The sequence below is a fragment of the Rhipicephalus sanguineus genome, chromosome 9 (assembly GCF_013339695.2).
Source record: "Rhipicephalus sanguineus isolate Rsan-2018 chromosome 9, BIME_Rsan_1.4, whole genome shotgun sequence".
NCBI classification, from domain to species: Eukaryota; Metazoa; Arthropoda; class Arachnida; order Ixodida; family Ixodidae; genus Rhipicephalus; species Rhipicephalus sanguineus.
In genome coordinates, this window is record NC_051184.2 from 110,601,679 (window position 1) to 110,616,420 (window position 14,742).

Here is a 14,742-nt window from a genome sequence, read left to right on the forward strand (position 1 = left end):
GTACTGCCCGAATATTTCACATTCATGTGATGTTAGTGGATCTCACACAGGGGAGGCGTACGTGGGATCGACACCCCCACGCGAGGTAATAATGTGGTCTTGTGCCGCACCTCAATAACACACGAAGTTTCAGCTGAGGTGTCGGGTCAACGCGGCCAGTACAATAGCAAAACTGCCACATTGTAGCACATGAAGTTTTGCCCGATCTTTCGAATTATATTTGTGAACAGGCATGGTACCCCTGTTGAAACAGGTGATCATGCCTGCTAAGTCGCATAGGGGTATCTAGCAGAGTTAGAAATTTATTGAACAGGCTTCCTAATCTTTTTCCACAGCCTTTATTATAGTTACTGAGATAATATCGATTTTTACACTCCGAGTTAGACATTTAGAGCCAACGCACTCGCATATCTGGATGACAGGTTATCCTTCATTATCGACAGATGTTCCGCGAAGGTCAAGCTCGTCTGTAATTATGTGTTGAGGCCGTATGTTAATTGTGCGTTCTTGTTGCCGTGCTGGAACGCACTGTCAGCCAAAGATAAAAAACAACTTAAATCTATAGCTGCTGAGCACTTTATCACATGAAGCCGCCGGTATGGCGATGAAAAATTAGCTTAAAACTTGCACAATTTCCCGCCATGGAACAAATGTTTGAGGTTCACATGTTCGTCATACAATGAAACACCTTAATGATCTGACTCTCAAGTTGAACTAGCCATGTTCCCGGAATAGCAAAAAAACAGCAGAACATGCGAGAGATGAGTAAAAAGGGCATGTTACCCACACATGCACTCTGTTAATAGCAATAAAAGAAAATCAGCCATCATAATTTCAAATCAGAATTCAGTGATCTGCGTACACACCGTTTCCCGTGCTCACAATTCAGCTCTCCGGTTACACAAAAAACACAAGTACAGACAGCTCGGATTTAACTAAAATCATTTTTTGTGTACAGCTAAGTCACCGTGCAACATTATGAGGTGTACAAAGAGGAAAACACCGGAAACAATCGTACGCATCCTTCGGCGCTGGGCCATTGAAAAGAGTTCTGACGATGACGTCAAAGAAGGCTATACAACGTTGCTTACTACGTGCATTTCATTCAGACGTATTTCACGAAGAATAACACACGCTTCTCACACGCATGTTTTTATAATTACTTTGTTACTTTAAGAAAGAACAGCAGCATTGGACTGTACTGCTTTTCTCTAACGTCTTTGAGTAAACGTTGACTTATACGACTGGTTATAACACCAAATTTCGCATATACGACCACCCACGCGTGCTTGTTATGAGGTATGAGGCTAGTTAAGTATCTGAAAACCTCACCTAACTAATAGCACCTCGAAATTCACCACCTATTTTATTCGAAGGTTATTTATCCCAACTTCTTTTTTGTATGGGAATGACTGATTGCACAGTTCATATTTCGGCAGCGAAAGGGTACACAGCCATGCGAATGTGGAGGTGCCCATGTGTGGTTCTCGTTAGGTATAGGTAACTTACATTTCTAAAATATCTGCTCATAGCACGTAAAAACTAAGCATTCTTGTTCATCGATGGTTTCGTGTTTAAACTTTTTTTCTGTGCGAATGAATTATTGCACATTTCGCCTGTGAGGGGATACAGAGCCACGTGAATGTGGAGTTGCTCATTGAGACATCTTATTTATAAGCGATTGTGTTCTCTTTAAGGCAGGCTCAGGCTTTATCGTTCCTGTGCGTGCGTTGATGAGTTTTAAGATCGGACGATGTGGTTGATGAATACTCACACATCTCGCATTTATAAGTCCTCTCGACCGTATGAGTGCGTTCATGTACACGAAGGTGTCCTAGCTGTGTGAAGGACTTAGTGCATGACGCGCAATTGAAGGGCTTCGCGCGTGTGTGCGTGCGGCGATGCACATTGAGATTACACTTCACTGAGAATGATTTATCACATATGTCGCAACGATAGGGCTTCTCGCCTGTGTGAGTGCGGCGATGTACATCGAGATTAGACTTTATTGAGAATGATTTATCACATATGTCGCAATGATAGGGCTTCTCGCCTGTGTGAGTGCGGCCATGTACATCGAGAGTACTCTTTAGTGAAAATGATTTATCACACATGTCGCAATGATAGGGCTTCTCGCCTGTGTGAGTGCGGTGATGTTCTTTGAGATGATCCTTTCGTGAAAATGATTGATCACATATGTTGCACTGATAGTTCTTGTCGCCTGTATGCGTGAGGCAATGTCTCGCGAGAGTATGCTTTCTTTTAAATGAATGGCCGCATACTTCGCACTTGTGGCTTCGTTCCCCTGATGTTTTCGTGTCGTGGTTGACGTCATTGTAGACGCCGCTGATATCGTCGCGTTTTCCCCTATGTGTGGAGCCAGTAGCATCCCTGCGAGTAACCAGACAACAGTATCTAATACAGCACATAGATTGCTTTTTGGAAGGACAGCATCCTGCTTTTCTCGATGTAAATGTTGGCGAACAGGTTATAGCTTTAATGGGATGTCGATTCGCTTGAACTTACTCCTGTGCATCGGGAACTTGCCTTCTTCCATCATTTCCTTTGTTCAGCTACAGTTGAAGACTGGTGCATTCGATGGCCGTGGGACGTTGAACGTTGAGAAAAGAACATCGCTGTCCTTCTGATCACATGCTTACAAAACTGCATCTTTGTTTTAAGAATAACGCCTACTACAGTGGACGGGGGATGACCGCCGCGGTAGCTCAGTTGGTAGAGCATCGGACGCGTTATTCGAAGGTCGCAGGTTCGGTCCCTCCACTTTTCTTTCTTCACATTTACATTACATTTACTACTAATTACGTCCCCTATATTTTCTTGGCATTACTGTCTGTTAGTGCTCATTATTTAAACGTACGTGGTAATTAGAAGTCTTGAGGATAAAGTACCGAGGCGTGCCCTCGGACGTGAAGGTGTATGCATTGAATAAGAGCATCTCGCATAGCAGTTAAGCAGCAGCTTACAAGACGCTTTCATTGCTACGAGCATCTAGGCGACATTTGCTTGTCTAATTATTGATAATAACTAATCTTAGCTGACATTGAGCTCTTACCTGAGCACATCTTGACAAAGACAACATACTGTAGTTCGGTATGCTCATTGCAGCTATAAGTTGAATGATTTCATAACCAACCAAACTTACCGCGGATCGATTGCTATCTTTCATCTCACAGTGAAAACACATTCAATAGATCATGACACTTTACTGTACTGTACAAAATGTAACCAAAGTGTGCGCTTTCCCATCCTTGACTCCGGCTGGCATCCGTTGTACACCGCGAAACACATTTTGGTGCTACGTTTGCCCCGTTGATCTGTACGTTTGTAAAATTGTACTGATTCCCGTTATCTCCAAAACACTACTGAGGAAATATCGTGCTGCTCATCAACGCAAGACTTACGAGTAAACTTAGTCACCGCACAAAATATACTGCACCAAACCACAATATGTGCAAAAAATATTAATTAGAAGAAATAAATAACAAACGAGCGACTTCACTGGAGCGCCTTCACAGGCACTCTTGCAAATTAAGGTTGCATTTATGTCACTCTTTACAAGCCTTAAATTTACGTTAGTGCTACTCCACATTACTTTTGTCCACTATAGGTATATTATACAGCGCAGTTTACAATATCAAGACATCATTTTAAAATGTTTTGACTGCATATACATAATCTGAGTAGTTCCGGCTTCCCTTCCATACAAACACACTATTCTGGAAACTGCCGCTGATGTGGCATTTTCGGCGCATATATATATATATATATATATATATATATATATATATATATATATATATATATATATATATATATATATATATATATATATATATATATAAGGAATGAAGAAAGAAACTACGACTTTCGTTGGTTTGGCACTGTATATTTTCACTAACGTTTCGTCTGGTGGACCAGACTTTGTCAAAGTAACAAGTACATCGCGGTGGGTTTCCTTATAAACACGCTTAAAGTAGATAGATAGTTTCAAAGAACTTATCGATAGCAAGAATGACAACATAAGATAGCGGTCACGCGCAGTCGACATGGATTCATGCGCGCACATTTGGGACTCGTGGCAGCGAAATCAGGTTACACAGGGTAACATAGATTGCACACGCAGTCGATATGGCATTACACACTAGTGATATGACAGAATTGTTGGATTGCACGTCACATGGAAGAAAAGGCGGGAGGGGGGGGGAATGACATCAGATCTGCGCTTTACCTATTTTTTTCGCAGGAACGTAATCACATGCTAGCATTAAACTGCGAACAGTCTGAAATCGCAAACAGAAAATCTACTCAGCACTAAGGTCAATTTTTACTTGCTTTCGTACCAGACTACGTGTATACGTACTGAGTTGTGTGCATCATGTACGGTGTCTGTGCTGTTTTTTAGTTTTTTTAGTTTCTTCTCGTATTAACCTTGATGTGTTTGAAGCGTACTTCAGGAGAACTTAAAAGTAAAAATTGACCTTAGTGCTGAGTAGATTTTCTGTTTGCGATTTCAGACTGTTCGCAGTTTAATGCTAGCATGTGATTACGTTCCTGCGAAAAAAATAGGTAAAGCGCAGATCTGATGTCATTCCCCCCCCCCCCCTCCCGCCTTTTCTTCCATGTGACGTGCAATCCAACAATTCTGTCATATCACTAGTGTGTAATGCCATATCGACTGCGTGTGCAATCTATGTTACCCTGTGTAACCTGATTTCGCTGCCACGAGTCCCAAATGTGCGCGCATGAATCCATGTCGACTGCGCGTGACCGCTATCTTATGTTGTCATTCTTGCTATCGATAAGTTCTTTGAAACTATCTGTCTACTTTAAGCGTGTTTATAAGGAAACCCACCGCGATGTACTTGTTACTTTGACAAAGTCTGGTCCACCAGACGAAACGTTAGTGAAAATATACAGTGCCAAACCAACGAAAGTCGTAGTTTCTTTCTTCATTCCTTATTCTATCGGGGTCCGCGTGATTCTTTTCCCACTACTACATATATATATATATATATATTTGTGGGCTCAAGACTGGTGATCGGCCGATCCCTCAGCAAGAACTCGGAGGCCGACAAGAACATATACCTTTATTAATCGAAAGCCACAGTCAGACTGCTCTCTTGGCGAGTGCGAGCGCGCCCTAGGCTGTTCTTCGCCCTCTTCTGTTCGTGCTGGCAGCCGCCAGCGCCCCCGCATATTTTACAGACGAGATCGTCGGTGGAAGCATAACTGAACCGAAGATGACGCGCGTTCCCCGTCATTTGAATAGGTTCGATGGAAATAACACTTCATACGTTGCTCTTACCTCAAGTTGTTTCCAGCGAACGCAGCTGCCTCCATGCCCGCGCGGCTTGTGCTGGGGACTGCGTCATCACAGGCGCGGCTACTGGACATTGGAAGCGGCAAATGTGTCTCCTTTTCGGCAGTACGCGCACGCTCTAAAAGCAAAGGTATGGGTTTGTCAGTGTGAAACAATAATTAAACACTGACTGGAAAGAAATCGCAAATGTCAAAATGTACCCCAACGTCCAGCGGGACCTCATCAGTCAAGCCCTTGCTGCTGCCCTGTCTCAAGGGATTCCGGCCGACGGCTAGGGGCGACGGGCAATGCCTGACGTAATTGACTGATTTTAAAAATAAAGTTTTTTCTCTCTCTCTCTCTAGTGAAGGCGTGACAGGGAACCCAATGATAATGCCACCAGCCTGAAGACCAATAAATGGGGCCGGAAACCACAAATTGTTGTCCATGAAAACGTCGAGCGCGAGCTACGGGAGCTCGTGGAATATTTCATTCCTAGGATCTTTTGCTCTTTCCCGTGATTTCATTCAACTTGCAGTGCACGCTTCGTTCTATATTTTGTCACGTTTTAATATTGAATCTATTCACTACTAAAGTGTTATGTAGGCCTTTATAATTACTTGAAAGTATCTCTGAAATCCCTATGAAAATTGTGGGGGTGCTATCACCCTCTGTAAAGTCGTTGTCGCCAGGCGCATCGTGGTTTACGTAGTTAGATTTGGTGCCGCCGAGATAGAGTTGTCAATGTGCTTCTGAGGTGGCGCCAGTGGCGCCGCCTGGCGGTAGTGAGGTTACGCGGGGTCGTGAGGAGGGGAGCTCTTTCTCTTTTGGGACTTGGCGGAGGGAGTTGACGGTCATCTCTCGTGGAATGTCCGTGGGTTCCATAGCGCTGCTCGCACCCGCATAATTCCCCTGGCAAGTCGAACGACGAGAACGCCGCTATAATGGTACTTTGTGTCTGTTAGGTTGTTTACGTGTTGTATCGGCATTTTATTGAGTTATTTGTCACGTTACCAGTTGTTTCTTAGATTCGGCTCGAGAGCTCGCCGTAATGTAAATGCTGTTAAGAAATGTCCATTTGTTCGTTGCACTAAGGTGCGTACGGTGTTTGTTCCGAGAGTGACGATTTTAGATATCCTACCAAAATTGCAACAAATATAAGAAACATGTGTAACATAGTTTTGCCTAATCGTTATTCTCAGAACATATGAAATTATTGGAGTTGCATACGAAGTCTTTGAAAAATTCGGGCGGAAATAGTCACTATTTTCCCATCATATAACCTCTCAGTAGTTTGAAATGCAAGCGAATCGATGCGCATCACATATAGACGTCTGTTTCTACCAATGAAACTATAACGCTGTGAAATTAGCTTCTTCGATGACGTGCAGGGTGAGGCATGTGTTCTGACACTAACGGGAAAGCTTCCCGCGCATACCACAGCGGATGGCTGCGCCATCGTGCTCGTTCTTCGTTGTCATCAGTTTTGCGTTGCAGGTGGCATGGGAAATCCTGCAGGCAGAAAACATTTTCGTCTCGGGTGATGCAGTAACATCGATAACACGGTCACGAAACTATGGTAACATATAAGACACAGTGCTTACGCCGCGTACAAATTAACTACAGACGAGCGTATGTATAAGTTGTCGTATATGCAGTAGCAACAGAGCTTCAGTTGCTCCAAAACGTCGCAGTGTTGCCCGAAAGGCCTTCCTGTAAAGCAGTGAAGAAGTTTTTTTTTTATGTTGTAAACAGATTAAGCCTATTTAGAACATTAACGCTATACATTGCAGATTGAAAACGACATATGTATTGAGCACAAACGCACATGAGAGCTCACTCACGATTGGATTGCAGGTTTCCGTCCTGCTAGTAGAGCGCACTTAAACCACATTATTAGGCATTGTACGAGCCCGCTCTCCTCCCCCTTAACCTTTGTGAAGTTTTAAGTAGCCGGGAGCTCTGCCGGGCTTCCATGCGCTACTAGAACCGCGAACTTTAGGAGGCTATCTATTGTTGGCCTGAGGTGCTAGACGAGGCCTACCATGAAGTGGATAGCCTCCCTCGCCCTCTTCTCGCAGGCCCTTTCTATTTTAAATGGAGCTGTATCTCTTCTCCTTGATGCGGATAGCTTTTAGATTTCGCTACATCATGTATGCCCCACACACATCACGCCAAGTACACTACTTAGCATCGCATAGCAAGGCATTCTACTTCATGAATCGCTGTGTCAGGCACGCTCTTGCGATCACAAATGTTCACATTACTTCAAAGATCGTGGTGGCTGCGAGTTTGCTCCCTCTAGCATGCATTCAGAACCTCCCAATGAGAAAATACCCTTTCCTATGGCGCTATCCTGTACGATGAAGTTATATGGGGCTTAGTGGCACAAGGCCCAGTTGTGGCCGAAGAGGGCCATGCTTGGACACATAAAAAACGGTCTGATGGTTCGATGTGGCCTCGCTGTAGAGAGGCCTAGAAGTTGATAGCTGTAAATTGCTTAAATGTATACTAAATAAAAATATCGTAACTCTGGTAGACGATTGCAATGAATATAAGGCATGCAATAAGGTTAAAATAACGCAACATGGAATTAAAGGGATATAGAGCGTGAGGCGCATCAGCGCTGTCAGGTGCCTCGTGTACAAGGACGGCACTGTACTGTAGTTCGTCATTAGTCGGTCTCATAATTTCGCTCTAAATGCTTATTTAAGCAACTTCTACGATTACGGGCGTTCTGCGATAGATACAGAATGGTTATCAGAGTAGGTGTGTTTTTTTTTCATTCCTGCATATTTCACACTAGGTTACACATAATGACACTTCAGTACGCTCGGAAAAGCAGGCGATAGAACGTCATTTTGGTGCAATAGGTACCTAGGTACCTCAAGCGTGATTCGTGGCATCATGCGTTCTGTCAATCCTTCGTGAGCACCTTAATTGAATTGAACTTTCTTCAAAATGACCCTTACTTCGCGTTGGTTACCATAGAGACCTCCATATTCCCGCAGCTTGCACTCAGCATTGCTTCGTCGACGCTCCTGGACTTCGGAGGCTGGAAGTTGGTGCTCCCACTCTCGGAAGTTTCTATATATGCGTGAAAGCGAAAGCATTTGGTAATCAGTGATAATAGTTCGCGAGGCATGAGTACCATATGACCACAGAAAGGAGCACCTGTTTTAGTTCGTGACGTTGAAGCATGTTTTTGCTGCCTAGCCAAACGTTTCGTGGACGTTGCTCAGCATTAAGCTAGCTCCTTTTATCACTCACCACGCTTTTGTGGTGACTTTTCTGTTCAACTGGCTGTTCGGCGTGAGCCGTGAGTACAATCCCGGCTGCGGCAGGCGTAGTTCTATGGCGGAGAAATGCTAGAGTCCAGTGTATTGCTTGATGTCAGTGCATGTTAAGGAAGACCGGAGGGTCAAAATTTCCGGAGCCCTCAGGATCAGCGTGCCTCGTTATGATATGCTGGTTTTGCCACGCTAAAACCCACATTATTTTTATTCGGAGGTGGCTCCTGCATGGCATAGTATAAAGCGAAAAAACATGCACGAACCGACAGCCTATGTATTGATTGTCGTTAATACAAAATGCGGTAAATCAGGACCCTCACTGTTATCGTCTCATTTCCAATTTTACATTTGGCCGCATATACTCGAATATCTTTGGTTACCATAAGTGCACCTAACTGGGGACACAATATTTAGGTACCTTCTTTTCTGGCCTACAAAAACGCCTTCTGGTAAGAGTGACACGTCTGTCGCTGTATGTAGGGTGTTTCAAGAAATTCGTTCGAAAGTCCCCAAAAATCAAGGAAATTAGATATTTATTCGATGCCTTCACAATTACTTGTGTACTCGCAGGCATGTTAAGATGGCTAAATGCATCATTTCGGACTGCAATATTTAGAAAAGGTAAATTAATAACTTTTATTATTGGAAATATGCGTATATGCCATATGAGTGCGTTGCGCTACAGAGGAGTGTCAGTCGTGGCGTGCAACCAGCCTCCAAGCGTTCTTATCACACTGCGCCACGAGCCGCCGGCGTTGGTATTCGTTGAGGGGCGAAGCTCCTTAAGGTAGAGGATTGGAAGCCGTTGCGCCGTAGCCAGGCGCTAGTATCATCATCTTGTATGAAATAAATATTGAAATAATATAAAGTAATTACTAAAAATATCATAGGTTCGAGTGAGAATCCAACCCAGGCCGTCTGCGTGGCAAGCAGGTGTTCTACCACAGAGCCACTCCATTGCTTTTTTTTCCTTTCATGATATTTATTACAAATGTGCGTAATTTGCATATATAGCGAACAAGATACTCAAAGCGGCCTTTGCAAGCGTACAACAAGCGCTACACAGAAAGAAGTATAAAATAACTGTCTTAAAAGGGTAATAAAGGAGCACATATTAACGTTATTGCTTCACAAACATACGCGTCATGTGTACAGGTGTCACAGTACGAGATGTAATATCGCAATAAAACGGGGTACAAGCGTGTATTGCCATTGGGCGTCACACCATGTGAACTGCATAAACAGTTGCTGGTTTAAAGCCGGCCACCCATTTCAAAAGGCACACACATTACTGCGCGTATTCCCTTACGAATACGTAATGGGCGCATCGCAACTTCGAAAAAGTATCACGCGCGTAATTGCTGCTGGTTTAAAATGCCACCCATTACAAAGGGCATACGCATTAGTGCGCGCATTCTCTTACACACACGTAGTGGATGCACTGCTATAAAAGTGCTGTTAAAGAGGGTGGAAACCTTTACCTTTACTAAGGTATGTCGAGTGCGTGTGTGCGTGTGTGTGAGACCGGGGGACTGAACATAATGAAAAGCGAAACAGCGCACGATGAGGATAGGGCAGGTTATCGCTAACGCGTTCCACTCCTAAAAGCGAAGCTTAAGGTGAGAGCTCGAGAAGCCGAACCGAGGCGCCAGCGCCGGCAACAAGCCACCAATGCAGAGGTTGGTAGCGCATCGGAATGTATGGAGGATTTACAGTTCACCAGAATTACCACCGTAGCTTCGCCCACTCATCATACTTCACTTCGTGGATATGGCGGGATTCTTTTCAGCGGCCCGCTGGCCACGATTTACGCGACGCTACATAGCCGCCCCCTCCCGCAGCCCGTAGCGTGATTCAGAATAAATTAGGCAGAGGCGGGAGGAAAAAATAGACGCTATATACATGAGCTGCAGTTTCTGTGTCCGTAGGGCAGCCAGAGTCGTCATCGTCAAATACGTAGGCTAACTCACAGTTCCAGCGGACGGCACTGAGAACCTCGAAGCGGGCGGGGAGCGGACTGAAGAGATGTTGCGCGCAGCAGTGATGCAACCCGTCGAGGCCTTTGTGGTATCGGGTATCGGCGAGACCAGCGGTGGCCACAAAGAAAACAGCTCAGTGAGGACGGTGTGGAGCTCGGTGATCGCTCAGTAGGGACGGTGTGGAGCTCAGTGATCGCTCGTGTGGGCAGGCGTTGCAAGTGATGCATGTTCGATACAGCGGGCGTGAGTGTCTGTGAGGACTTGACGCTGGGTGCGCGTGGTTCCGGAATGGGCACGCAAGGCGACGGACTCTGAACGACGTGCCGGAATAAAGGCCCTGCTTGAGCCCTACGATGAATTATGGGAAGTTCAGCTTGTAGCGGGCCAGTGCGTCGGACAGGGATAGGCTCGCGGCACGAGCGCGCGGTGCACATGGCTGGACCGGACACTGGCACCGTCTGTCGCGCGTCAAGAGGAGGCCATGAATTTGAGTGACACTGGCGATAAGCATAGCGTTGCCAAAGATTGTGTGAGGAGTGCTGACCGGTTTCGAGCTCCTTGGCGCTGTCACCTGATAGGCATGGCGGCAAGTCGTGTATCACAGTATGCGCCGGCTTGGCTTCATAATGGGACGACGCGTATGTGGATATTAGGTCACCTTGGACATATGTCACAGAAGAAAGTCTGCGCGAGGCGGCATGTTGACTCATAGGCGGGCGGCTCCATCACCGGTAGAACTAGTCCGTTGGCGGCAGTCGGCGTCTAGGTGGCAGTATCGTCGCTTATGCGTGAGATATCAGTTCGCTCGCTTCGAGTGCTGCCCGCGGTTTCCTCGAACACGTGAGAAATGAAGTAGGGTTTGGTATCGTACGCGGGGCCAGCAGGCACGGTTATCGTCAGGCTCACCGAGGTCTCAACAGACATCTACTGCTCATCCAGAGGTTGGACGTCAGATGGCGTAGGCTGTGATGCGTCATTTGAGACGGCGGCCGAGGAAACCTAACCCTTGTCACTATGCCACGAACGTGCTCGATGTAGAAGTCACCATTCCGCCTTGCTCCAGCATCATAATTCCCGTTGGCATCCAAACATCTGAAAACATCCAAGGCTTAATCGATACTGATACGCGTTTGCTGCTGGACCGTCACATTTGCGTCGCGAGAGGCGTCACCATGTTGCATGAAGCAAAAGTAAGCGTGATGCTCACGAACTTCAGCCAAGATCACAGCCACCTAAGCTGGGGAGCAACGATACCAAACATTGAGGAAATAGTGGCCGTCAGTGCTTCGTTTGCCTTTTCAGATTCTGACTAAGCTACAACGACGACCCCGATGCCTCAACCATCTTTCGACGCCATACCACGTCTTGCCACATCCTAACAGCAACGGCTCCCATGCCTTCCGCAGCAGTACAAGGACTGTTTCTTGTCGGCATCAATACTTTGACAACCACAGACGGCACTAGCTAAGCACCGCATCATAATGGAAGAAAATGCTCGACCACTCCGTACGCGAGAACGGGAAGCTAGTTAGCGACAAATCCACAAAACGCGGCGGGAGGACAAAATACAGCATTGGAAGAGTTGGTGGACATTAGCAGTTGTCTTGGTGAAGAAGAAGGATGGAACTCTGGGTTTCTGTGTCGATTACCGCCACCTTAACGAAGAAAGTAGTATATCCGCTCCCACAAATAAATGATACCTTGGAAAGACTCTGTAACACAAAGCTCTTCCCTTCGATGTATCTCAATACGGGCTATTGGCAAACTGAAGACGACGAGAGGGATCGCGAGAAGACGGTCTTTACAACACCTGAAGGTAACGCAATTTTGTCTTTGCTCGGCGCCAGCGACGTTCCAGCACTTAGTGGCCACCGTGCTGGCAGAAATAAAGTGGCAGACTAGTCTTATCTACTTGGATGACGTCATCACCTTCGCCCCCAGCTTTGGCGAACACCTCCGAACGCCTTGCAAAACTAGTTCAAGGTATCAAGACTTCCAGACTCACTCTGAAACTAGAGCTTTTGTCCTTCGGCCACGTGATTAGCAAGTCTGGAGTTCGCCCCGACCCAGGAAGCGGTCACATGAACAACTCACAGGGTCCCGTATGCACTGAGGCAAGACGACTTGAAGAAGAAAGCCATTTTTGTCTTCTCAGTCTATGCATTTATACTGCCCCGCCTCCCTGCGAAAGCTTTCTGCACCTAAGGCGGTTTGCCACTGCCTCTAGGATCGCAGGCACCTCGCCCGCTTTTCCACTGCCTGCGTGATCGGCCCACCTTTCACCAAGCTACGATATCATGTGATGACGTCATCCTGTGACGCGGCGTAATGTCACGTCGAAAATTGTGGTGATCTGGGCAGTCATAATGATGTAATATGATAAAGTAATCACGGGATGACTTTTTTGTATCACTCGTCTGTCCACCGCCGACGGAGGATGCTGACGCGGGACGCCAGTCATGTTTCGCATTTGATGAGGCATCTAATGCTTTCGTCTTGAAAGTGGAGAGATGTGCTTGAATTTACCGTAATATTTGTTAACGATAAAAAAAGTTTCTTGACGACACGACTTCTCTAAATTGGATATAATGCTCAGTATATAAACAAGACTAAAATGGAAAAATAAGTCATTGTTGCAAGGAGACCGAACAAACAGCGTTAGTTTATTTCTTGTGACAACAAGGGTAACTATTTTTTCCAGCCGTACTTCAGCTCTAGTGTTGAGGAATAAAAATTAGCCCACATATGTTTTTCAGGATGTTAGTGGTTAGTTCGATGCATTCAGCCAAGCCCAGAAGTACAGCGAGAAATTGTCTGATTCCCTTGTCGGGAGACTATTTCGCTGCAAAGCTGTCACGTTCCTAGTGTGCTTATTTGACGCGTCTCCGGGGGTTTTGGCTATGCTTGTATTTAGCACCTCATTGCGGACAACAATACGGCCTTGTGTCTGTATGCATGATGTTGTCTCGTTCAGGTTGTCTTCGCGGGAAAATTTGCTTCCGCACACATCACACGCAGAAGACTTTTCGCCGGTGTGACTGATGTAATAACTTTTGAAAATATGATACTTGAACAACTTGCCGCACGTTGGGCACCGATGTCTTCCGTGCATGATGTTGCTGTCCTTATGGTTCTCAAGGTAGGCGGGACAGGTGAATCGCTCCATGCAGTATGAGCAGGCCGAGAGTTTGTCATCGGCCGGGTTTCCTTGCGGCTGGTTCGGTGCTTCAGCGATTTTTCCAGGCCGACTGCGAGAGGGCGATTAACAAAGAATTAAGAAGTTATGCAGGGAAGCTATCTATGGCTAGGGCATGTCCGTCATCCGCGGGTCATGCCAAGGAGGATTTGGAAAAAAAAAACCGGAAGATCCCGCGCATTGTGGGGATCGATGTCGTTGGAAGCAGTCACCGAGCAGCTGCCTACCCAGCATGTTTTGTTTTGCTTCTAGCTAAGAGTAACGATGTCGATCAATGTGGGTGCACAATGGACGTGGACGATATGGTTTTTGTGTACTTTATGTTCCTGTGGTCATATTAAGGGTCTACCAAACACGTTGACTGCATTGGCGCTTAAAGGGTAGCTTATGGTCTGATGTAACGTCAGCATTCACGTTACAGCACATAGGTCAGCTTTATCAAAAGAAACAGCTCGGTATGGTGTCATGATCTGCATATCATAAGTAGAGGTCCTTGGTGTATTCGTACGGGGCCGCGCAACCCTTGACTTCCGCTTGCTGAGTAACAAGCGTATATAAATAATAATTAGTTTCAATTTTATAAAAGAGCGCATAGCTAACACTGGAACCGAAATTGACGTTGACCCAACACGCGGTTTTCCCGAAGTAGTTTGAAGTACTTGCGTGGGTATGTGAGACAATATTTGAGCTGGTTTCCAGCTCGAGCCGTGATAACTGTCCTTTTAGTTCGTTTGAGATTTTCCGCACACCCGCAATGCCGCCATGGTTATCAGTAGATTTTTTGCGCCACGGGTTCCTGAACGTTGTCGTGTCAAGATTTCTGGTTTATTCTCCAAGTTCATGTGCCTATATAGACTGTGAATCACTTGTGGCACATACCGGAGTTCCATGCGCCGTGACGTCCGTCATGTGCCACATGTGATCGAGGGAAAGGGTTCCATGACTTAACGCGAC